The 26,781-nt window shown below is 33.0% G+C and overlaps 1 protein-coding gene across 1 annotated transcript in view; it reads right to left on the bottom strand.

The window, feature by feature from the left end:
• Positions 1-4,193: 4,193 nt before the first annotated feature.
• Positions 4,194-26,781, bottom strand: part of LOC144225308 (uncharacterized) — a 318,671-nt gene continuing 296,083 nt past the window's right edge. Inside the window, exon 5 of the transcript XR_013333264.1 lies at positions 4,194-4,256. The gene's annotated coding sequence lies outside the window, so the exon portion shown is untranslated. The remainder of the gene's footprint in view (positions 4,257-26,781) is intronic.

Genomic DNA, 26,781 nt, shown 5'->3' on the forward strand with positions numbered 1-26,781 from the left:
GATAAAGAATTATAAGAGAATATTATGAAAAAATGATAAGTCAACAAACTCAATAATCGAAATGTAAATGGATACATTCTCAGAAGCACAGAAAGTATCCAAAATTGCAGAAGAAGAATTGAAAAATTTGAACTGATTATTAGCAATGAACTCCCAACGAACAAAATACAGGACCAGATAGCTTGCAGGTGAATTCTACCAAACACTTATAGAAGATTAATATCTGTTCTTCTCAAACATTTCCTCAAAAACAGAAGGAGGAAAGTTTCCAAATTTATTCTATTGGGGCCAGTATTAACCTGACTCCAAAACCAGGTAAAGACACAACAAAAAAGAGAACTACAGGCCAATATATCTAATGAACATAGCTGTAAAAATCCTTAACAAAATAGCAAATGAATCCAACAACACATTAAAAAAATCATTCACCATGATTAAATGGGATTTATTCCTCAGATGCAAGTATGGTTCAGTATTTGCAAATCAAGCAATCAATGCAATACATCACATCAATAGGAAAAAGAATAAAAACAAAATGATCATTTCAATAGATTCAGGAAAAGCATCTGACTAAGTACAACATCCATTCATGATAAAAACCCTCAACAAAACAGGTTTAGAGGGAACATACTTCAACATAATAAAGGCTTTATACAGAAAAACCCACACCTAACATCACAGTCAATGGAGAAAAACTGAGAGTGTTAGCCCTAAGATCAAGAAAAAGACAAGGCTGTCCACTCTCACCACTTCTATTCAACATATTATGGACATCTTAGGCACTGCAATCAGGAAAGAGAAAAGAATACAAGGAATCCAAATTGGTAAGAAAAAAGTAAAACTTTATTTGCAGACGAAATGATACTATATAAGACTCCACCAAAAAACCACTAGAACTAATCAATGGATTCAGTAACATTGTAGGATACAAAATCAATGCACAGAAATATGTTTCATTTCTATACACTAAAAATAAAGCAAAATAAGAAAAAGAAATTAAGAAAATCTTATTTACAATTGCATCCAAAATAATACAATACTCAGGAATAAACTTAACCAAAGAGGTGAAAGACTTGTACTCCAAAGCTATAAGACATTGATGAAGGAAACTGAAGACCACACAAACAAATGGAAAGATAGTTCATGCTCATGGACTGCAAAAACAAATATCGTTAAAATATCAATACTACCTAAAGAAATCTTTACATCCAATGCAATCACTCTTGAAATTCCAACATTTTTCATAGAGATAGAACAAACAATCCTAAAATGTGTATGGAGCCATAAGAGACCACAAATAGCCAGAGCAATTTTGAAAAAGAAAAATAACACTGGAGGTATCATAATTCTAGACTACAAGTTATATTATGAAGCTTTAGTAATTAATGCAGTATGGCACTGGCACAAAGATACACACATCAAGAAAAGAAAATAGAAAACCCAGAAACATATCTACAATTATATGGTCAATTAAACATCTGCAAAAGAGGCAAGAATATGCAATGGGAATATGCAATGAAATCTCTTCAACAAATGGTGTTGAGAAATCTGTGCAGGTACACTCAAGAGAATGAGCCTGGACCACTTTCTTACATTATATACAAAAATAAACTAAAAATGGATGAAAGACCTAAATGTGAGACCTGAAATGACAAAAATCCTAGAAGAGAGCATAGGCAGTAATTTCTCTGATGTTGGCCATAAAAACATCTTTCTATATATGTCTCCTGAGGTAAAAGAAACAAAAACAAAAATAAACTATTGGGACTGAATCAAATTTAAAAAAATCTGCATAGCAAAGGAAACAAACAACAAAACTAAAAGACAACCCACCAAATGGGAGAGGGTATTTTCAAATGAGATATCCAATAAAAGGTTTGTATCCAAAATATATAAAGAACTTATACAACTCAACACCTTAAAACCAAATAATCCATTTAAAAAATGGGCAGAAGACACAAACCGACATTTCTCCAAAGCATATAGCCAGATGGCCAAAAAAATCATGAAAGGATGCTCAACATCACTCATCATCATAAAAATGCAAATCAAAGGGTGCCTGGGTGGGTTAGTCGGTTAAGATCCAACTTCAGCTCAGGTCATGAGCTCAAGGCTTGTGGGTTCGAGCCCCACATCGAGTTCTGTGCTGACAGTTCTGAGCCTGGAGCCTGCTTCAGATTCTGTGTCTCCCTCTCTCTCTGACCTTCCCCTGCTCACACTGTGTCTCTCTCAGAAGTAAATAAAACATTAAAAATATGCAAATCAAAACCTCAAAGAGATATCATGTCACATCTGTCAAAATGGCTAAAATCAAAAACACAAGATATAGCATGGAGAAAAGGGAGCCCTCATGCACTATTGGTGGGAATGCAAACTGGTGCAGCCAATGTGGAAGACAGTATGGAGGTTCCTCAGAAGATTAAAGATAGAATTATCCTAACAAGAATCACATTACTGGGTATTTATCCAAAGAATACACAAACACCATTTGATGGGATATATGCACCCTATGTTTACTGTAGCATTATTTACAGTAACCAAATGATGGAAGTGACTTAAATGTCCATAAATAGATGAGTGAATAAAGAAGATGTGGTGTGTGTCCTTTGTTCATTTGCTTTGTTTCTTAAATTCCACTTATGTATAAAAAAGAATGAATTCTTGCCAGTTGCAACAACATGGATGGATCTAGATAGTATAATGGCTAGTGAAATAAGCTAGTCACAAAAAAGATAAATACCATATAATTTTATTCATAAGTGGAATTTAAGAAACAAAGCAAATGAACAAAGGAAAAAAGAAAGAGACAGGCCAAAAAACACTCTTAAATGCAGAGAACAAACTGATGGTTACTAAGAGGAGAGGTGGGGGGGATGGTTGAATAAAGTAAAGCAGATTAAGAGTACACTTACCTTGATGAGCACTAATATATGGAATTATTGACTCACTATATTGTACACCTGAATTGAATATGACACTATATGTTAACTACACTAGATTTTTTTAAAAAAATGTTATACGGCCAAGAAAATTATAAAATTTCTTATAACTCAGTGTTTTAAAAGCTTAAGTTGTGTAACATACTGTTATTTATATTCCTGAAAGACAAAAACAATTATAGATTTTAAAGAGAGAAGTTCTAGTCATATCAAGATTTTGTTACACCAGAATAGTCCTTCTCTCTTTCTTTCTATCATTTAAATGGTATTTCTGTGGCCATTGACATGTTAAGGCCATCTCTCTTCCTTAATTGCTGAAAAAGATAAGTTCAATATCTTCCAAACGCTCATCAGCCAAAATCTCAACACATTTTTTCACAAGCATCATTGTAACTTACATTTCTACAACTAAAATCATTCAAAGAAACTGAAATCTATGCAGGCTGATTTGCACACATCCGGATTAGAGGAAAAAAATACAAAGCAAAACAAAGAGCTAACATAAAATAATGAAACCATAAAATGACCTCAAATACAGGGTATTTGAAATTAAGAACATTATACAGAAAAAGTAATTCACTAAAAATATTTTTTTAATTTTGTTCAGTATATTAATATATAATCTAAAGTGATACCTTTAAAAACCCTATTTAAAAAACCTAATTATCAAGTAAATGAAACATTTTGAGAGACTATTAATATCATTATCATATTGTAGATACTACCTCAAAAAGAAATTACCCGACAAAATGAATTACCATTGAAAGAGCAGAAAATTGTGAGCAAGCTGCACTCCTAAAAATCTCTAGATTACCATACTGAACAATGTTTTATTATTTAAGCTAGTAAAGAGCATAGTAAAGATGGAAATTTTCAAATATTAAAATTTTCACCCAACAACAGTAAACAAGAATATAGAACATTGCTGGAGGAAGAGCAATATTACTCCTGTTCCTGCTCACATTCTAAATTTTGACTAATTAAATCAGATTCAGAACCGCAAAGACCAGGAGGCTTGGAACTATAGTTAAGTAGCATCCTGCTCAAATACATAGAGAGAAGGAGGCAGGGCTGAGAAAGAATGCAAGTGCTTACTTATTAAAAAAAAGCGTGCACCATAGGCCACAGCCATTTATATTTTTAGTCCCTTTTCTTTAGCAAGTCACTTTTGTCAGCATAGACTCTTCCAAAGCTTTGTCTCATGATGTAGCCTGGGTAGCAGTAGCATGAATCCAAGATCCAGCATGGTCGAAGCTAGAATTTTCCTCAGTGCAACTCCTTTCTGTGAGGAAGCTAATCCTCAGGGAGCCGGTGTTCCTACAAATCAGAATACTTCTCAATTTTCAATAGATTTAAACATCCACAATTTGATTAGGGTTTGGAGAAACAATATACCTTCTTTTTATAAGTTAGTTTTAATTCAATGTCCTTACACAAGAAAAAAAAAAAGGAAGAAAATAGCTCCCTTAAATTATTAAGAATAATTCCACCACCACCAATATTAAATATCAGAGAGCATCACTGTATGCCAGGGGGTATAAACATTCTAAGAAAAAGGCTTAGTACAGAAAATTACTGTGATGTACCCTTAGCTCAGTAGAGTTTATATAATAATTTTTAAATGAACACTTTTGTTACATTGTCTGACACCATTTCTAAGCTTCTAAAAAGTTCACAGTCCTTGTAGGTTTAGAATGCTATTGGTAGTTCTTCCAGTTTATTCATCTATAGAGTGCAACAAATTCTCTCACAGAGAAAACACATACCTACGTGTAAATTTCAGTCTAAAAGAGGCATTTGAAATTTATTTAAATATAGAAATACTTCCCCGTCTTGTTAACAATTATTAGATAAGCAAGCAGTTTTCAAAGTTAAAAATCATTAGACAAGTAGACTTTTACATTGATAATATTTTAAGTGAACTAAATGCTAAAATAGGCGCATCAGGGTTATTTGAATTATTTTGAACTGATTTTGAATTACTAAATATGCTACAAACTACTTCTTATCAAAACTGTAGTGATCTTTAGTATTAAACATATATTCAAAAATTAAATTAATTGGAGCTGTTTGTCTTTGATTTCAAAATGACAGCCACATTCATTGAATGAAATGAATTTGTATCATGACAATGAATTTTTGAAAATATGTTCAACATTTCTAATGATTCTATATTGAAAAGACAATTCTACCCTAGAGTAAATATGGTAATTAGAAGGACGCTGAATATAATTTGATAGTAGTTATAAAAATAAATAAAAGTATACTTTATGCTACTATATATTACTTGTTTTAATTAATCTTGGCCTGATATTTATCACTCTAATTATTTTTAAAAATACATCTTGTGAAACTCATCTTTAAAATCTTTGTGAATGAGTTAATATAGTTTGATGATCTCGGTCAAAAACTGTAGCTTTCATCTTTAAACTTTAACATTTATCTTTAATTTTCTTTGTACAAAAAATGTTTTGCTGAACCCGTGCAATCTGGGCTTATTTAATTAAACTACTTAATGCGATTAATGTATAGTTAATATTAAATAGAAATTATCTTTTCATTCTATACATTCCACTAGAAAAGAAATTTCACAGGACAATAGAAAATGGGAACTACTTGGTAAGGGTATGTAAAACAATAACTAATAATTACTATTTCTTAAGGAAGTGGCAGTAAAAAGAAATTAAAACTGTATTCATCAATTAAAACAATTTAGTTTTTATTGTTTTATTGTTACTGTTCCTGCCTTTGCTGTTTTTAAGAAACTTGCCTGAGGAGAAATATCCCAACCCAGAAACTGAGAGCTCTCAAATGTACTCTCATGAAACAGAGAAAAATGTTTAAATTTGGCTTCTTATATGTCATAAACATTTTATTACTTGACTTTCCAAGTTTCTTAGGAAGGAGAGAAAATGGGAAGATCTCAAATTAATTATTATTTAATAAGAATAGCTTGTACTCTATTACTTATTCAGCAGCTTTCACTCATAAAACTTATTACACATTGCAAATATTGCCTCATCAATCATCACTCAATGAGGACAGAAAACATGACAAGTTTTAAATAATTTCCAAGAGATCCAATATTAATATCATAGTCTATTTATACAAAATAAGGTATAATCCTTGCTGAGTGATCACGCTGACTTTCATAAAGGATAAAAGCATCAATTCGTGTCCTGGAGGAAAACTGACAAAACACTATTTTAGTGACTGAATATAATTAGAGCAATGGATTTCAAAATGTGGCTCTTGCCTATAAGATCAAATTCAAGGAAAGTAATCAAATTTCTTGTAAAGTCAGCAATCACAAATATAACATAAATTGCAACTTTTGTTGTTACACCTATTACCAATAAAAACGATAGGCCTGATTCTTAGTCAAAGCTTAAGTTGCATGAACTATTTCAGATCAATAGCAACTGTTTGGAAGTTTTTGTTGAATTATTCAGTTTACTGAGACTACCAAAGACTAATTGTAGTACTTGAAAAGGCCATAATGTTTTTTGAACTTCTGTTTTAATTCAAAAATCATTATCATTAGAGAAATATGTGCCTTAGATCTTAGCTGACATACTCATTATTTTGGAGTCCAATTTTCTAATTTCCTATATTTATGGATGAATAACTCATTCAATAAGTCAATCAATAAAGTCCTGTGTATTATCAAAAAAGACAAGAAATAACAGGTATTGGCAAGGATGTAGAGAAAGGAATGTTTGTGCACTGTTGGTAGGAATGTAAATTGGTGCAATTACTATGAAAAACAGTATGGGGGAGTCCTCAAAAAATTATAAATAGAACTACCATAGGATCCAGCAATTCCACTTCTTGGTATGTATCTGTAGGGAATGAAATCACTATCTCAAAGAGATATCTACACCCCTATATTCATTGCAGCATTATGCACAATAGCCAAAACATGGAAACGACGTAAATGTCCATATACAGATGAATGAATAAGGAAAAACACACACACACACAGGAATATTACTCAGCCATAAAACATAATGACATCTTGCCACTTGTGACAACATGAATAGACCTTTGGACTTTGGGGGCATTATGCCAAGTGAAATAAGTCAGGCAGAGGAAAACACTGTATGATTTCACTCAAATGCGCAGTCTAAAAACTTCAAAATAAAATGAAAAGCTCAGAGATACAGAGAACAGAATGGTGGTTGCTAGCGGTGAGGAGTGAGGGGTGGGTAAAATGGGTTAAAGAGGTCAAAATGTACCAATTTCCAGTTATAAAATAAGTAAGTATAGGGATATAACGTACATAATGGTGTCTATTGTTAGTAATACTGCTTTGTACATTTGAAAGTTGCTGAGAGTAGACTTTAAAAGCTCTTATCACAAGAAAAAAATTGTAACTATATAAGGTAATGGATATTCACTAGACGTATTGTGGTGATTATTTTCCAATAAACATATACCTCTGATCATTATGTTATATACATTATTCTGTACAAAATAATATAATGTTAAATATCAACTATACCTCAGTAAAAAATACTTTAATGATCTAAAAAATAAATAAGTAAATATATGCCCAGGGAGCTGTTGATAATCTTCTCACAGTACTAATTCAGAAACTGATATATATGTAACATTTAAAAAATGACATTAATGCAATATTAGACTCTGAATAAAATGACCAGATATATTGCCTTTATTTTGAAACAGTGGTTGCCATACAGGGTCAAAGAAGTGTGGACGAATGCAGTTATTGATACTTCACAACTTAAGAAATAGTATACAATTATTAAATAATTAAATCTTATAACAATTTTTGATATTATATAATTGAACTCATTTTAACATTAGAAGTACTAGCTTGAAAATGAAGTATGTACATACAGTCGTAGAACTCTGGAAGTTCTTTGTTTCAGCGGACAGTGCCTTATATAATTATTTCAGAGTTCTACAAAACTTGTACAGGGATATATTTTCCTACCTCAATGAATATAAATAATGTCCTGAAACATTCAAGTCCTCCACTCCAGTGTCTTTATATTATATTCTGTCACTGAACAAAGACTTAGTTGGTCTGAGTTTTAACGTAGTTGAGAGACAAGGTAGGACGGCAGACTCCTTGCTAGAAGATGTTTAATCAATAGTGATTTAATTTTACCTTTTTTCTCAATTGACTTAGAAAAACAGCTAAAGGAAAGAAATGTGATTGGTGTAGGATTGTGCATTCAAAGTAGTTATGGATTTTGTTTTAGGCAAATCATGAGCTAATTTGAAATTTCCATGGTGCCTCACATGTTTAATAAAGAACACACAGACTAAAATAATATGGGTAAGTTATAAAGTTGTTTTTGTATACTTAAATTTTTAAAAATAGCACTGTCCTATAGAATTTTTGAGACAATGGAAATGGTGCCTCTGCTCTACGATACGGTAGCCAATACTCGCCCCGACTACTACTGCTAGCTACCTATCAGACAGAAGAGTTCTAGAACTGAATTTAAATTGGATATCGTGTGAGTTAAATTTTTTTAAATAAATGTTTTAGAAGGTGCTGATGATGTTTAAGATTTTAACATATTTGATCCTGTGATAACATTTTTTACAACACACCATGCTATTACCATTTGAAATGTTTTGGAAATACTATATTCGTAATTTTAAACTACAAAACTCCATTCTATTGCATTTGTGGGAAGAGGTATTGATTTCTCCATCATTCTTATGTTTGTTTGTAGTCAGCTGTGATGCTTTATGTTCAGTAGTGAAAACAGCTGGGAATTCAAATATGATTTTATATGACCATTTCAAAATTAAACCAGTGGGCATCAAAACAGATACCTTTAAAGTCTTCCAACTTTTTATAAATGTAAATGTAAAATGTACGAAATTAGTTTTGGCATTTCTAATCTCTAAATAGAATTATTTATTATTCTCAAATTGTGCTTTCCCAGACTGCATGGCTTTCTATTAACCATTTTATTCTCTCTATATTTTATGCTTATATAAGCCTAATGAGAGTATCAATGTTAGAAAAGCAGAATTAACTACATCCACCCTGGTGTTAATAATCATTCATCTAGAAAACGAAGACATGTTTTCCATAGTATACCAGCTCAGAAAAACACATTCTGATGAAGAGTTTTGGAGGGGAGTTTGTTCCCACATTCATAAATTAGTACCTTGCATGTGCTACTGATTTCCTATCATAAACATTTATTTTGAGCAGAATGAATTACTGAAACCAGCTGCTTAGAGTGATCAATTTCACCCGTCTCTCCACTCCTCTTTGCTTCTATTGGCACAACTTTAAAATTTCATAATTTCCTTTTCACAGTAGAATAACAACATTGCTCTTTCTCTTAATGCCTTTCTGTGGAAGGAAGATATATATTAGATAACACTGAGATTGGTTCATCTGTTCTTATCTCTTTTATATCCATAGCCTGCTCACCCTTGATAACATAAATATAATTATCACACACCTTAGTCAGTAATAGAAACAGATTACCTTTTTATACCAACCGTCTTTTCAGCTTTAGAATGGCTTTTTCAAAGCCATAATTGACTATCTTTTTTCTGACCATATTTAATGTGTTTTGGTTCTTGTTTTCCATTATATATTTCTCATGACTTTGCTACATGATATATTCTGTGTCAGAACTAGAATTATACTTAATTTTCAGCACATGCTATCACAATCCAGCACTTCTACATTATCAGGATACATTAGGGAAAAAAAAAAAAACACAAGTTAAGGACAATTTTTCCACTGATGCAACAGTAGGTATGCATGTACAGAAATGCAGGCAGTATCATACGGGAGAGACTGGTTTTAAAAAGGGTTTTAACTAATCTCAAATATGGTAAATCAAGGAATCAAATGTTAGTGCATTTCTACCTGCCCAATCATTTGCAGAAACCTGGCTTTTAGTTTGGAGAACTCATTAATTTATAGGCAGCTATAATGGCAAGTAGGTAACTGAGAACTGACTTCTATTTGAAATGGTAAAACTAGTCAATAAATATTTTTTACTGCAGACTACACTTAATGATATTGTATTTGAGCTAAGCTATTCTACTTGTTATTAATGATGTGGCATATGATCAATCAAGACAGATAAAAATATTTTATTTAAAATAACCAGAAATTTGGAAAAGAATGACAGTAGTATTAGAATCAAAATAATATATTGGAAATGAGACAAAAATAATGAGATAAAGACAAAAATCAGAAAACTTAGCTTGATTAAATTAATAGATCTAGATTTTATCATTTAAAAAAGAAAAAAAAAGGCCAACTGTTATGGAATAAAAAAGTATTATAGAGGAAAAACAAAATGAAAGCACAAACACATTTTTTATTTGTGAAGTTGTTTTTAAAGTCTTTTCACACCCGCAAGGCAATGCATCAGCGTATCCTGTTGGCTCTATACTCAGAGTATACTCTGTATTCAACTCCTCATTGACCCAAAACTGCCATCCTATTTTAAGCAATAGCTCTCTCTTTACCTCTTATCATAGCTCCCAAAGTGATTTTCCCTGCTCCCCACTTAAACCCTAATGTCCATTCCACGCAAGAGTCAAAATATTCTTTTAAAATACAAGTCATATATGCACCTCAATTTTCAAACACTCTAATAGCTTTCCAGTGTACTGAGAAGAAAATGGAAAGTTCCTCTCATGGCTTACATATTTCTAAATAATCTCGTTTTGGCTACTACTCTGACCTTAACTGTTACCATTCACTCTATCATTCACTTTATCCCATACTTACATAAACAGTTTTCCATAGGAGTCTTATGGTTTATTGCATCCCTTCATTGAGGGCTCTACTCCAACGTCTTATTAAAGAAGATACTCTGGATAATCTTTTAAGCCACATCCTTTCCGATGACTTTATTCTTATGCTGATTAATGCTTTATTATTTTAATAGCCCTTTTCACCATTTCATTTACATGTCAATTTTTTCCTCTTCCATAATAATGTACCTCCAAGAAATCAGTGGCTCTTTTTTTTTTTTTAATTTTAACTCAATCTTTGCCCAGAGCTTAGAAGAGGGACAAAAACATAATACCACTAGACTCACTATATCCTGAATAAATACGGATTATGTTCATTTCAATAGATACTTAAAAGGAATTTAAATCAGAACATAAAGATAACTAACACCAGGACACAGACGAACAGACTAAAAGTTCAGTGCATCTTGTATTTGTACGTCTAACAGCAAATTTTGAACTCCTTCAGCAACTTCTTTTCAGGTACATTTGGGAAATCCATCTCCAAGTGGGCCACATGGCCAGAGAAAATGAGAGACTGGTTGAGGTGTACTATTTTCAAGAATACGAAGGGATGTCAGGAAACCCTATGGGTATGTTATGTAAAAAAGTGATAATCTTAAAAAGTAATTTGTATTCAATGATTCATTCATTCATCAGTGAGTTATTAACTAAAAAAGTATTTATCAAGTACCAGTGATATCTGAGGCACTGATCTTGGGATGGGGAAATTATGACAAAGCGAAAGCAGATGGGATCCGTTGCCTTTATTTTACTTCTGGTACAGTTGCAGAAGATAGTTACAAAACAGAAAATCAATTGAAGAAAATTAGCATTTAAATAGCAACAAGTGTTGCAAATAATGATCCAGTAACAGAGATGTTTAATTCAGTCACGAAAGTCAGAAATGGTTCTTTAACAAATGTAAGATTTGATTTGAGATGTGAATAATAGGAACAACAGGTAAAGTGTCAAAGGTCCTGGATGGATGGAGATATCATGTGAGTGAGAAAATAAGAACCACCTCATGGCAGGAGTATGAGAGAAGCAGGAAAGACACAAGGCAATATAGAGCTTTTCTGGCCAAACTCAGAAGTTCCATATTTATCCAAAACACAATAGGAATACATTAGAGTGATTTATGCAGAGGATCACCTTGAATAGTTTCATACTTTGGGAAGAGAACCCTGGACACAATATGAAAACACATTGGGCAAGAACTATTTTACATGCCAGTTGGCTAATTAGATCCTATGGCAGTATTCACGCAAGAGATATAATAAGTGGGCAGGTGGAGAGTTCAAAGGTCAGAGATATTTAGCATATAAAACTGACATGACTTGGTGATCAGAATGGAGGAGACAAACAAAGGCACAATGGCAAGGGCAATGTTCCACTTCTGGCATATGAAACTCTTTGGTAAGGCATGCTATCCATTGGAACAGAGAGCAGACCTGTTTATGTGAAGATCATTTATTTCCAACTGAGCATGTTGGGCTTGCTTAAATTAACTTCAAGACATTAAAAAATATATATATGCCAAACAAGTATTTGGGATATGAAGGTTTGGTGAACAGAGGGTTGATTAAGGTATATATTTGTGATTCATTTGAAGAATTGGAAAATGTAGGGGTAGATATGGATCTGTGTGTCCCTGAGTGTGTATAAAATTCCCTAGGCAAAGGTTATAAATTTAGGAGAGCAGGGAGCTTGTAATAAACCTTGAAGATTTCCACATTTTAATATCCAGATAGTATAGCATTAGCCAGCAAGAGTTTGAAAAGGAAAATGAAGAGAAAACAGGCCAAAAGGACATTTTTAATAAGTATAAAATCTGCTGGGAAGTAACATGGAAGTGAAAAATATTTATAAAATTACAGTAGTTCCAGAGAAGTGATGCAGAAGTTGGTAGAGAGTGAGGAAAGAAGATGGTAGTTAAATAAAATATTTTGATAAATGTGGATATTAAGAAGAAAAAATGTATTATATTTGGAGAGGTAGATATAATTTGGAGATTTTTTATCTTTAAAAATAAGTGAGTAAATACAGTTGCAAGAGAGTTACTGAATGTACTTGAGATGTATGGAAATAGGATACAGAGATATAAGTTAGCTAGCAAGAAGGAAAGCTTTTATGTTTAAAGAAGAAAGATGATTAAGAAATAGTTTCCTATATTTTTTCAGTAATAAATTGTTATGAGATACTGGAATAAATATGTATCTTTATCTATACAATCTGTATATCTCTATCTGTGTCAACACCTACATAGGTATAAATAGATCTTTTTCTTTTAAAATCATAGGGACTGTGATAAAGAAAATAGTCACTATTTAAATAGATTCATAGTAACTAGTGCCCTTGCGGTACAACCATGTTACTTCTGATATGTAGCAGGGAAAGGACATTCAGAGAGATTGACTATGGGGAATTTTTATTGGATATGGGAAGTCATTTCAAAAGTCATAGTAAAATAGTTTGGAATGTTGAGGCAGTAAAAAATTTTAAGGCAAAACAAAGAAATTATACAGACACCTTGGGCTTGAGATACCAAAGAACACTGGTTTAGCTTTGAGACATATGCTTTGTGAATAAAGTCTCAAGAATCATTTAAAAGTGAGTAGATTCTAGTGTTATGTGTAATGACCAATTCCAAATCTTTGGATTCCTTACACAATGTTAAAGCAAACCCTGACATAAATTAGATAATATTTTAGCAAGGAAAAGTAATCTAATAAATCTGATTCTTGAAAAATTATCAGAGGCACAGTCAGTGAAACCAGAAGAAACTCATTTTTTTGGAGTTACTCCAAGTTAATGTTTTAGGAAATAGGAATCAAACCTCGGCCAACTTTCAACTGTTTTGTGATGGTTCTGGGGCCACTAACTCCTTGGGTAAATACCTGCCCTGGGCAGATTGTTACCCATTCAGGAAAAGAATGACTAGGAAGAAAACAGCAGAGTACCTATCAAAAATATGCAAAATACAATATCAGCAAGCACTCGAATCACTGGAGGAATACTTCTGAATATGATTTATTTATTACAGAGTTCGCATGATACTTTAGGAAAACAATGGTCTATAGACTCCAAAATACAAGAAAACCACAACTCTGTAACATGATTTGAAAGATAACATAGGAAGCTAATAAGAAGGAAAACTGGCTGAGAAAAAGAAATTTGGAAGAAACTTGAAATAATGTTCTAGTAAAAAAATTATATTACTTAAACTACTATGATCACTGCAGAGAAGTCTCTATGATAATACTCCAAAATACTAAAAAAGGGATGTTTTTAGTAACTTTATGAAATCTTATTAATGCTAATGGGTATTTTAATAAATTATATATTCATAATTATTTAGAAGTTATTTTTACGGAGTTAAAAGGAGTAGAGTTTCTGCTAACCTACTCTGAGTATAGAAATTAAGGAATATTTAGAAATAAATTTGATTTAGAAAAATCACAGAGAGAAAGATATTTTGTAGGAAGTCATAAACCAAGTTTTAAGTACCAATATGTTACATATTAATTATTCTCCAAAATCTGTCTTTGGACTACAAAACATAAATATCAATTGTTTGGTTTTTATTGTTTAGTGTTCACTTTCTTAAAAATTCCACCCTAGAGAAACTTACAATGTTAAAGTAATCGAAAACATTTGAGTGGGAATTTTTTTTCTCAAAGCATTTGTCATATGTTGTATATATGACAACATATTCACATGTGTATGTAATTCATAGGTTCAGATCTACAAGGTACTTTTTCTCTTTGAAATATGGATGTCAAAATTAGTATACCGAAAATACACTATGAAATTTATTTGATTTAGTTACTGACATCTTTTAAAAAGCAGTTTATTCTCTTTTATATTCACTGATATTTAAGTTATATTCTAATTTAAGTAATTTTCTACCAATGTATTCAACTATTGTCCTCTTATGTAAAATTAAACTTGTTCAAATCAATATAATGACTTAAAGTAGACAATACTTAATTTTGTTCCAGTTGAATACTAAAATAAATGAGAAGTTATGTGAACTCACAATTTTGCTCATTGCTCTCCATCTGAAACCTGTAACAAAACAAAACCATACCATGTCCTTTTTTAATCAGTACTCTAATCAGTTCCAGAGATTCATTTTGTAGCTGGAAACTGTTTCATTAATAAAAGGAAATGAGAACAAATTAATATGATGAATATTTCCTCAAGTTGTGAATCATCAAGTTGTTGGTTAATTGGACATCCAGAATCAATTTTAATTTCTACAGCCTAAGAACTGTTGTTCTTTTATTCTGTGTATGTGTTGGGTACCTTGTTTTCCATTTCAACTTTGCATTTTGTATTACTTTGTATTACTTTGTATTACTAAAGTATATATCAATTTAAAGTATACTCTAAGTGATGGAAAGCCAGGGTATAATATTTTGTAAATTTATTTTAAATTTAGTTGTTATTGATATTACATTGAGCAACTTGGATGTATTAAGACTTTATTCCTCTTGTAGATGGCTTATTTGTAAAATTTACTTTATTCTAATATAGTTTGAACATTTTGCCTTAATGTTATGTGGCATTAACTATAAAATAATCTTAAGATCACATGATTTTTTCTATAAAAAAATCCATTGCTCCAATAATATTTAAATGCATTCTCTTTATTACTGCAAATAACTTCCAACATGATTAAAAGAAAAGATGTGGAAAATATATGAGAAAATTCAGATGTATTACAGTAAATTATTAACATGGATTATTTATAAATTGTTGTAAGAAAAAAACTTAAGTTTACTTATTTATTTTGAGAGAGACAGAGACAATGTTAGCTGTGGAGGGGCAGAGAAAGGAAGAGAGAGACAATCCCAAGCAGGCTCTGTGCCACCAGCATAGACATGGGGCCCTAACTTATGAAACCATGAGACCACAACCTGAGCAAAAGCTAAGAGTGGGATGTTTAACTGACTGAGCCATCCAGGTGCCCCTCTATGATAAATACTAACACTTCCATTCATTGATGGAAAAAATCAGAATAGTGCTACCTTGATTTTATTTCTATATCATGAATATCTCAAATTGGGGCTATACTTCCTAGCTAAATAAAGAGAAACTGAATATTTACAGATGTACCAAACTAGTATAATTAACAGTGTTCTGTGCTCCTCTACTTCTAGAGGCTGGATTAGTGTTCTGTTGAGCATTTAAAATGCATACATTGCTTTGCAATGTATTATTTAAGTATTCAGTTGCTAAATTAATTTTGAAATTTTTTTTATGATATTAATGTAGTTTCTAGTTACAACAAAAAAATTCTATATTAATTCCTCCTAAGGTATATAAATAACCTAGTTTTTATATTTAAAAGACTGATATATGGATTTATTTGATCATATAATTGTAGTTAAACAAAAGACAGACCAAAATAAATTAAAATCCAAAAGCTGTTGTTCAGTTAAGGAGGGATAGCTAAAACATCACATTTGTATCAACTGTTTTTAGTATTATTTATCTAAAGTTAGTAAAAACAGTATAAGCTTTTCCCAAAGGGGTGATGATAATCAAGTTTAAAAACTGTCATCAAAATTATGCTTTGAAATAGTAACAGAATTTTTTAATATCCATTTTGGGTCTGTCACTACTAACTACGGTATGTACCTGCCTTTTACTGAGTTAAAAAGACTTCTTGTATTCATTTTTATTGAGACACTACAAACACACACACACACATACATACACATACATGCACACAAGCACACACACACACACACATTGAATAACATTCAATCAAAACTATTTCTATGTGGGCGCCTGGGTGGCTTAGTTGGTTAAGGGTCCGACTTTCGCTTAGGTCATGATCTCGTGGTTCGTGGGTTCGAGCCCCACGTCGGGCTCTGTGCTGACTGCCAGCTCAGAGCCTGGAGCCTGTTTCGGAGTCTGTGACTCCCTCTCTCTCTGACCCTCCCCTGCTCATGCTGTCTCTCTCTCTCTCTCCTAGAAATAAATAAAACATTAAAAAAAATTAAAAAAAAAACTATTTCTATGAATCTCTGGCATAATAATTCATATCTGGTAAAGTTCATAAAACAAAAAGTATCTATAAAAATTCCATGAAACATAATTTTTCTACTTAAATTATATTTCTATATGCACACATCTCAAAACTTACATAAAATTTATAGCAAAAACACTCTTGATTAACCATAAAATTGGGAAATAAAATTTTCTACATTCAATATTCAAGTTCATCAACGCAACAACCACCTACCAATGTGCCCAAGTGTCTCTTTGTCAATGTCTAGGATAAGAAGATGATTAAATCAAATGGGAAGAAGTGCCAGAAAGAATACAATCACTCATTTCTAAAAAAGTATCTTATCTTACAGAAAGAGAATAAAACTTTTATCTATTTCTCAATATGTTTATTCTGAATCATGGCTTACACTGAAAGAGTCAAACTTTAAGATCTACATAAGTACTCTACTTGCGTCATTTGGAGTCTACCTGGGTAACAGCAGACTGGCATTATAATTTGGGTCATATTTTCTATCACATTTGTAACATTTATGTTACCAACATTTTGTATTATTTTGTAAAATTTTTACAAATGTGTTGTAATATTTGTAATGTATTTCTTAATCTTGGGAGAAATTCTGCAAATTGTGTGTATGTGACTGGCAGCTGGCAATGAACAACTGAATCATTTTAATGATGTGTACTCCAATGACTTCCTGGGAGAAAAGTAAACACAATAGTATATCAGAGTTTACTTTTCTGTTCTGTCTACACCAAACCTGAGAGTGGATAGAACATTACATAAAGAGAAGTTTGTGTAATCAGAGAGGATACTAACATGATCTCATATTACTAATGAATCATACAGAGAAAGATGAATATAGGAAGGCTTGCATCACACTCATAAAGAACAGCGCTTAGCAGATGAATATGCTGAGCCTTAAATATCCAGAGAACAGACTAATTCTGGATGCGTCTTCAACTTTCTTGAATTCTACCCATATCACAGGTACTCAGTGACAATAGCCTTTGTGGTGATAAAAACTGAACAGGTGTCAATTTGATGGCCTTACAATGCAAAAAAGCCCCTTTGGGCCCATGGAAATGTTGGTTTCCTAAAGCCTTACCCTGCATGAGAAAACTTTTTAACCTAGTGTGGGACACTAGAGGGAGTGTTTGTTCTTTCAGAGCACCAACCACGCTGAGAAATTGGCACAGATGAAGCAATGTGTAAATGGAGTATATATATTACTAAACTGATAGGGCATCCTGCTTCCAATAACTCTGCAGGAGATCAAGAACTCAGGAGAACTCATTGGTATACTGCTTGCAACAGAAATTGATGTATTTAAATGGTCAGTGACTGCATGTGTTGGAGATATACATCTATGGGAACATTATGGCTAATCTAAACTATGATAGGTGTGATCTTACAGCAACTGACTCACAAAGTGCCACAAATTAAAATTAACATGTATACCATACAGTTATATTAGTCAGGATGAGAGAATTAGGGAACATCATTGTGCTCAAGGAGAGAAATAAGCTATGATCCAACACGGCACTAGGAAGTCTACATTGGTGAAAACTTGTTCTTTAGTTGCTGGATATAGTTCAGCCAATGGGATTTGGTGGTGGTGGTGGTGTGTGTGTGTGTGTGTGTGTGTGTGTGTGTGTGTGTGAATTGGACTATAGTCTCCTACTCAGTAACTGAAAATATATGTATGTAAGGAAACAGTATTTTTGTTGGGAAAGCTGAAGAAATAATCTGATAGCCGTTGTTTTAATACATCTACATGTTTGTGCCTCAAATAATAGGACAGACATGGTTTTACAAAAAGAAACATCCAAGAAATGAATGTCAAAAAATATTGTCAATGGTTGGACATGTATTTGATGAAATGGGTGAATAACTGGACAGGAATCATTTCCCTAGCTTCAAGAACACATGAGGATTTGACTAAATCAAGGAATGTGTAGTTATTCAAGCTAAATAAGATTTCTGTTGTTTGCTAAATATGTATAATTATCCAGGCACACCGCACTTGGTTCTAGAAAGATTATATTGTGCAAACTATGATTAATATAATCAATAATATTGATTGATATTTGTGTCACAAATTCATGTGTGTTTTCAGTGAAGATTGGTCGAATATATTTCAGAGGTATTGTAAAATGCATGCTTTCATTAAGTACATGATAGAACAAGGTACATTTAAGGCTTTCAAAAAAGAAATGAAAGGAAACATTCAGATGGAGTTGGGGATATTTGATTTTGATCTATAGAAGGAAACTATGCAATACATGAAATCCTAACATAGTCAGGCTTAGGTTAGAAATTAAAATATATTTATGAACTTTGACATAATAATGGCAGCTATTTTTGCATGATTCAGTTGTGTAGGAATTTATTCTTGAAAAATAAATGCTGAAATTATCTCTGGATAAAGGTAACACATCTCTTTGTCAAATGCTCATTGGAGTTCTATTGAGCTTACCATTGCTTCTCTATTAAATAAGCAAAGGCCACTAGATATTAAATGAACAAAAGAGAGGATGATATTTATTATCACCAAATATGTGCCAGAAATTTTAAGCCATTTTCAAAGTTTCATGATTTCTAGTCCAACTCCAACTACCTGTAAAGAAAGCAGATAAACCTTGAAGAATGACTATGGGTTATCATAATCAGAAGATAACTCTATTTTAAGCTGTTGTTCCAAATGTGGTATAAATACTAAAGCAAATCAACAAAACCCTATGGTCAGATATGTGACTGCTGATGTATCAAATGCATTTAACTCTACAGTTATTTGGTAAAAAGATCAGAAGCAGTTCACTTTTACCTAGCAGACAACAATATTCGTTCAGTTTCACATCTCAGTTCTATGTCAATTCTGCAATCTGCCACAGACCTAAGCTGCTGAAATTTTTATCTTCTTGACGTCCCACAGGGTAGCACACTGTTTCACTGTTTTGTGACACTGAACCTGACGAAAGACGGAAAAATAACACAGATGCTTTGGTAGCATACATTATGAAAGAGATTGAGAGAGAAACACAAAAGAAATTCAGGGACCCCTACTCTTAGTACTATGGCTCTTGTGGTCAAGAGTATGTCAGGATATCGCTTCTAAAGTGAAGAAAAACTGCTGCACTTTGCATTACCTGTCATTAATATAGAAGCACAGAGCTCAGTGGGCCTGTTTGGATTTTGGAGGTAATATCCTCTGTTTAAATGAGCTATTCTGGCACATTTACTCGGTACCCATAAAGGCTGCCATCTTGGTGTGGGGCCTAGAACAAGGGAGCTCTGTAGAAATCCAGAAATTATAGACACTACTCTGAACCTGTAATTTATAAAATAACAATGAACTCAAAGGATCTGTGGCAAACAGGAATGCTTTAGTGAGGTCTAGAAAATCATCAGTAAATCTGAACAGAAACCCTAGGGTTTCTGAGTAAAGTCAAACTCTACAGATAACTATTATTCTTTTAAGAAACAGCACCTAGGATGATACCAGGATCTGGAAGAAAATGAGAATCAGATCATTGGTTATCAAGTGAATATACAACCCGAGTTGTTCATTATGGACTGGGAATTACCTTGCCCACAAACTTGTTATTGAACTGATATTGGCAGAAAGAGTTGTGCTTATGAAAGCATTTTTCTTGGACGACAGAGGAGAGAGCCTAATAGACTTGTTTGTGGTGGTGCAGTATGATGAACAAGAGATTGAGTTAAATCAGGGAATATGTGTAAAAGTGCTTGTTGTATGATGTGCATAATAAAATACCTAACAAAGAGAATTTAATTGATTTCACTTTCCTACAATTCTAACCTATAACTACTTTCTGATTAAAATATATATTTCTCAACTATATAGAGACTATTCATTATCATGGGCTATGTCACTATGTGTTTACTATAATGGGTTGTATATTATTATATATAATGATATATTATAAAATTGAATAAAATTAAGAGCTCCTAAAAACACTGCTCATCAACATATTGGATTATAATATGTTGTTTCTTATTTTGCATTTAGTTTTCATTGCAAAACACAATTACAGTGGTATTGATTGCATAGGAAGAGTAAAATATGTCTTGGAATTTTTATTTTGCACTTTTCATATACAAATAAAGTCTCTTGTCATCTGGTTTAGGAGAACAATAAATGTGTGGCTTTATACTTTAAACACAGTGTATCCTTTTTTTTCCCCAAAGATATGAGATACTACTAGTTCTTTAGTTAAAGATTATATATATGAGGTAAAAGTAATTATAGAAGTAATGTAATTTGGTTTCTTCATTATCATTATATCAATGAAGAAACTAAAACAAGATCACTAAAGGCCTCACCTGTTTCATAGAGTTAAATTACACAGAACTGAGTCAAATAAATGTTTCTGAGCCTACTTATTTATTTATTTATTTATTTATTTTAAGGTTTATTTTTAAGAGAGAGAGAGTGCAAGCAGAGGAGGGACAGAGAGAGGGAGACACAGAATTGGAAGCAGGTTCCAGGCTTCGAGCTGTCAGCACAGAGCCCAATGTGGGGCTCGAAGTCATGAGCCATGAGATCATGACCTCAGTTGAAGTCAGACGCTTACCTGACTGACCCACCCAGGGGCCCCTCTGAGCTTATTTTAATAAACTTTCATCAACCCATTATATGCCTATGAAAAAAATAATGTTAATCTTTCAGTTCTTCAAAAAAACTCAAACAAGTAAATTATATCAAAAGCTGTTACAAAAACTGACCAGTTTTGAGAATGATAGTATTTATTTTCCCTTCTTCAGGGCTTATCAGTGTTTTCAGCTAACCAAAGTATTAAATTATTTTTGTGTTAATTCAAGGTATATGATACTAACAACTGAATAAATATTTATAGAATATCTATTCCTTATTTTATGTTCACACTTGGGTGGAACCATGATCTTTTCTTCAATGTACATGAAATCTATTTCTGTGAACACATAGAACACACATACACACACACACACACACACACACACCCCACACACACACGAGTTATGTAACAATATGAGTAATTATGGCAATTCAGTGTAGTGTGGAAAACAGAGAAGCTCCAAAGCCATACCTGCTCTTGGAGAAAGTACAAAATTTAGATAGACTAAAAAGTTTCTAGGGGCGCCTGGGTGGCTTAGTCGGTTAAGCGTCCGACTTTCGCTTAGGTCATGATCTCGCGGTTCGTGGGTTCGAGCCCTGCGTCGGGCTCTGTGCTGACTGCCAGCTCAGAGCCTGGAGCCTATTTCAGAATCTGTGTCTCCCTCTCTCTCTGACCCTCCCCTGCTCACGCTGTCTCTCTCTCTCTCTACTAGAAGTAAATGAAAATATTTTTTTTTAAAGTTTCTAGAGTTTATGGAAAGACTTTGCATTGAATAGTTGGTTTCCCATAGAATATCATTTATTTCTCATCAGAATTTATTCTTCTTCAGAAAATAATAATTATTTGTTTTGAGAGAGAGAGAAGCCACAAGTGAGCAAGGGGCAGAGAGACAGAGCAAGAGAGAGAACATCCCATGGGGCACAGAGGAAGAGAGAAAGAGGAAGAAAAGAGGAGCTCACCCAAAGAGGGGTTCAAGCTCATAAACCCTGAGATCATGCCCTGAGCCAAAGTCAAATGCTTAATCAATTGAGCCGCCTAGGCACCCAGTAATAATTATTTTAGATATGAAAATAAGCAAAGGCATTTCACTCAATAAATAAATGAACTCAAGGTGAATATATTGCTATCAGTAAGTTATTTAATAATGGTATCATAAGACACATTTTGTGTCATTTGCTTTATTCCAGTTTTTCCTGCCACTCTCTGCACAAAAAAAATGATGGACAATTTCTAACAAAATTTAGGCTTATTATTCTTAATCTTATGAGAAAGAAGAGCATGATTGCCTATGCATGTTAGGACAGACACTATCATTAAATAGTTACATATTGGACACGTTTTTTGTGTTCCTGGCTTATTTCCTCATTTGTACACTAAGTAGTTTAAAGTAAAATAATTGCTAAAGTACTGTGTTAGATATGATATTGTCTCCAAATATTCTGATTACTTCCTTTCCTGGTCCACTTGGTGGAAGGAACGCTCATGTCCATCACACTGAACTTAAAGGCCTACATGGCTTGCATTAGTTTTAACACCAGTGTGGGACACTCCATCCTTCCTTTTTCCTTTTCCTTTTTTTAAAAAAAAATATATTTATTTATTTTGAGAGGGGAGGGAAAGGCAGTGAGAGAGAGAGAGAGAGAGAGAGAGAGAGAGAATTCCAAGCAGGCTCCATGGTATCCGCACAGAGCCAAATATGGGGCTCAATCTCACGAACCCTAAGATCATGACCTAAGCAGAAATCAAGAGTCAGAGGCTTAAACAACTGAGCCATTCAGGTGCCCCTCTCTTTTCCCTTTTCTAAGATGTCCAGAGAGGGAATGCCTTATCATCTGTATCTTGGAAAGCAGATCTATAGCCAATTTACAGCTGACATGATCATGAGCAAGAAATAAAACTTCATTGTGGTGACCAAAGATTTTAAGGACATTTAAAAAAAAATATTTTTATTTATTTCTAGGAGCGAGAGAGAGAGACAGCATGAGCAGGGGAGGGTCAGAGAGAGAGGGAGACACAGATTCTGAAATAGGCTCCAGGCTCTGAGCTGGCAGTCAGCACAGAGCCCGACGCGGGGCTCGAACACACGAACCGCGAGATCACGACCTAAGCGAAAGTCGGACGCTTAACCGACTAAGCCACCCAGGCGCCCCAAGGACATTTTTAAATTTCAGCAAAAGTCACATCTCAACTGATACAGCTACCATTAGTTAATAAATGCATGATGATGCCTGCTATTCAAAATTTACATCTTGACCTGTAAATATCCCAATGATGTTTTATGCATTGATATATAAGTATAAGCCATAGTATTAGTCATAAGAATAGTCACAAGTGTAAGTCATAAGTATAGTCATAATAATAAATAGTTTCACCTGATTATGAGGAGTCTGGGAAAGACATCAATTAAAATAAACAAACAACAAAGTAGAGATGACCCCTCAGACACTTTCGGATTCTTGGAAATTAGCAAGTTTCTCTTATTCTCCGTTATTTATCAAGTCTCCTTAAGAGGATGAGGTGGGGGAAGGTGGTTCATTTTAAACAATACATAGATTGATATTTGTGAACTTATCACATCCTTTTTGGAAGGTTATCTTTTACTTTTGCCTTGATTCTCATGAATAATAAACATTTTTATTTCTCCATATGAAAAATAAAAGATAAGACTATTCTTGTTAGAAGGAAAGGAGCATTTTGAATATGGTCTGACTCACATTCACATCAAACTTTAAGAGCTTTCATACACAGAAGCCAGATAATCACTTCTGTATTGTTAAAAGTACTTATTGACGTGATATTTGAAACTCACAAGAATAACAAAAATATTTTGAGTTCGTTTTTCAAACTAGAAGAAGATGTTACAGATTCCACATAATTTTTTCAAGATACTGAAACAGTAAACTTTCATTTTTTTAAACAATTACCTAAGGACTTTTTCAAATTATTTCAATTTGCATCATCTCACTTCTTTTGCCTGGAGATTAACATTAAACAAATAATGGAGATAGTTTCTAGCCTGAAAAAACTGTGCTTCTTTTTCTTACTTTGCATCTTACTGGGAAAGGATTTAATATATTTTTCTTTAATTATTCTTTAAATTTTATTACAGAGTATCTGTTCATATATTGGATAGCCAGAACTCCCTGTGGAATGTAATTTTCCATGGAAAAATAATGAAATATTAGGGGTGCATTGATTCTTTTTACTTTTAGATTCCCTTAGTGACAGAGACTACATACCCTATGCTCCGTCTTGACAAAGTAGAACTCAAACTCCCATCATTTTGAGTGACATGAAAAACACTGAAAGATTGGAAATTTGATGAAGGTGAAATAAAATATGGGTCTTGGCAGCTTTTCATTATCGTGAAATTGACTTCAAGAAGATTAATGTTTTTAGGTATTATTTTAAGTTGTGTCAATTATATTTGTGATTATGATTCTATGCTAACACATCTTATTTTGTTGTTGTTTTTTGAGAAATTACTCAACTAGTCAGAATATCTCAAATAATTTTAAATAATAATTATTAGATGTTTCAGTTTTCAGTCAAATCTTATTTTCTTATCTTAAATCTGAAAGCAAAGAGAGCAACTAGACTTTACTACACTCTTTGTGTCATATATACCAGTAAATGCTCTATGTCATCTATTCAAATATCACAACAACCCTATGAGGTGGGAAATTTCATTATTCTTATCTTATAGGTGGTGAAAAATAGCTCAGAAAGATTAATGATCTTTCTCAAAACCACACCAGAAGCATGTGGCAGAACTAGGTCTCAAACAGATCTGAATAAAACAAAACAAAACAACGCTTTTGCCACTGAAAGTTATGTTTATGCTACCTCCCAGTCTACTGAGGAGTACAGTTTGCAAAAGTAACTAGATCACAGTTTTTACTGTGGTTGTTATTTAGTTTATACTTACATATTATTTTATTATTAATAAGGTATAAAAATGAATACAGTTCACAAACTAGTCTTTAGCTTGATAAATTTTACAAATATCTTCACTTATATGACTGTAACTACCATCCAGATGAAGCTCTAGAATATTGCCATCATTCAATAAGGTCTATCGTGTCAATTCCCGATCAGTATCATGTTTTGACTTATTTTCGCATATGTCACAAATATCAACCTTAAAATAGTTTATTTTCTGCACTCTGAACCCTAACACTTCAACCATATCAATGAACACCAGCAAAATATTAGAAGAGTAATATAAGCGGAAGAAATTCCATTTCCAAAACATGATCAGGAAATGTTGGGGTCATCAAGTGGCAGCAGTAATGTAACTGGGAATTCAGAGAGAAATGAATGTGTGTATGTATGTGATGTGTGTATGTGTGTGATAAATAGAAATATTTAGAGATGTTTTAAATATTTATTTTGAGAGAGAAAGTATAGCATAAGCAGGGGAGAGGCAGAGAGAGAAGGTGAGAGAGAATCCCACGCAGGCTCTGCACTGTCAGTATGGAGCCCTATACAGGGCTCAAACCCAAGAACTGTGATATCATGACCTGAGCTGAAATCAAAAGTGAGACATTTAACCAGCTGGGTCACTCAGGTGCCCCTAGAGATTTTAAATTCTATGCTAATGTCTCTGTTAGATTTTAAGGGATCATTTATATATGAAATGAGCCAAGAAATTTTAATTTTATAGAAAAAAGTAAAACATTTTAATAGACATTTACTAATAAAATGTTTCCAATAACAATATTCAGGTAAACTATCATGCAGTGAGCTTAAAAAAGATAGGCTTCCAACTGAGATATGAAAAGATGTTCAACATCACTAATCATCAGGTAAAACAAATCAAAATCACAATATGATATCACCACCCACTTGTCAGAATGGCTAAAATAAAAACACAGGAAACAACAGGTGTTGGTGAGGATGAGGAGTAAAAGAAATCCTCATGCACTGTTGGTGGGAATGCAAACAGATCGATCTGCTCTAGAGGTTTCTCAAAAAATTAAAAATAGAATTACCATATGGCCCAGTAATTGCACTACCGGGTATTTATCCAAAGAACACTAATTTGAAGGGATATATGCACCCCTGTGTTTACTGAAGCATTAGTTACAACAGCCAATGTATGGAAGCAGTCCAAGCGTCCATTGACAGCTGACATAGATGAATGGATAAAGAAGACATGGTTTATACACACACACACACACACACACACACTGGATTATTACTCAACCATTAAAAAATGAAATTTTGCCAACTGTAACAACATGGATGGACCAAAGTATGTGAAGTAAACCAGTCAGTGAAGACTGATACCGTATGATTTCACTCATGTGGAATTTAATGAAAACAAATGAACAAAGAAAGAAAACGAGGCACATCCAAAAACAAAAACAAAAATGGATTTTATCTATAGAGAACAAAGCGATGGTTACTGGATGGGAGTTAGGTGGGAGGATGGGTG

This window comes from Crocuta crocuta, unplaced genomic scaffold, assembly GCF_008692635.1.
Source record: "Crocuta crocuta isolate KB4526 unplaced genomic scaffold, BGI_CrCroc_1.0 scaffold378, whole genome shotgun sequence".
NCBI classification, from domain to species: domain Eukaryota; kingdom Metazoa; phylum Chordata; class Mammalia; order Carnivora; family Hyaenidae; genus Crocuta; species Crocuta crocuta.